Source organism: Theobroma umbraticum, unplaced genomic scaffold (assembly GCF_002168275.2).
Source record: "Theobroma umbraticum cultivar Fairchild unplaced genomic scaffold, ASM216827v3 scaffold_50.0, whole genome shotgun sequence".
Taxonomy (NCBI): Eukaryota; Viridiplantae; Streptophyta; class Magnoliopsida; order Malvales; family Malvaceae; genus Theobroma; species Theobroma umbraticum.
Window position 1 is genome coordinate 5,031,640 of NW_018397261.1, and position 1,314 is coordinate 5,032,953.

The window sequence follows — 1,314 nt, forward strand, 5'->3', positions numbered from 1 at the left end:
CCTGAGAATATGCATAAAGAAGTCCAGGTCTGCAAAATCTGCTAAATTAGTACTCCCCTACAGTCCTACGAGGAATCATTTTCTTACACAGCCGATATTTATTTCATTACTGTACTTAGAGTATATATATATATATATATAAATGCTATATATATTCTTACTTCAGTCTTTCTCGGAAACCCTAACACATTCCATGCATGTTCATTCAAATTGACCTCAAGCTCAAAGCAATTTAATCGAACATTTTTCCTTTTCTCATCATCTTCTCTTTTTTTTTTTGGATTCACTACAGTACTGTTAAAACAAGTTAATTTTATTTTGTATTTGTAATTTGTAGATCTGAATCCGTTGCAAATCAATGGAGAAAAGGTGGTGCAAACTTGATGCTGAAGCAGCAGCTGCTACAAACCTCACTGTGAGCTCTCTCTCTCTCTCTTATTGCACGCTTTTTCCTCCGCTTTCAATTATTCCAAAATTTTTCTGTTACACTCTGATTCTCCGAATCTCTCCTCCCTACACGAGCACCCACTTCCACGCGCCCTTCTTCCCACTACTAAATTTCACGCGTCATGTACCAGAAAGGGACGTTTTCATTTTGCCGCGAACAAGGAAAATCCTTTGTCTCATACGCGCGCACCAAAAACGCGGGCGTATACGCTACCTTAGCTTACCTCCTTATGTTTTATTTTCTTCAACTTTTTTGTGGTTTAATCCAGACTGTGTCGTAGCTAATAAATTAAAAAATGGAAAAGAAAAAAGCCTCTCTTCACGTACAAAAATTTTAATACCCGGGCTATATTTTGATTATGGACTTATGGTGTTATAAGAAAAAGTAGTGAATTGGGTGAGGCGGGTGTGTTTTGAATGGCAGGAGATGATGTACTTGAAAACGCAAGCAGGACAGAGCTCCGAGGACGCCGCAATGAGGCTTTGTTTGGGCAGACAACTACTGCCACCTTCTTCACCAGATTCTAATCTTGGTAAACACAACCATATATGCATATGCTGTCGCGCCCCTTTCTTCCTTTCTGTGTTTTTACCATGCATGTTCCATTTATGCCCCTTTCTTCAGTGTCCCTAACGTGTCTGATCTTAGTTTTCTGGGTACAGATGCTGCAGCTCACATTAAAGTTGGCTCTTACTACGAAATGGATCACTCCAAGCTTCCGCATAAAACCCCAGACCAACTCAAGTTAGTTCGAGTTGTCATGGTACCGAAACCCTCAACAAAATGAATTAAAAAGAAAAAAAAAAGCACATTCGTTATCCTTTTACCTTTTCAATCCTAGAATTAGTGTTGTAAGGATTGGTATT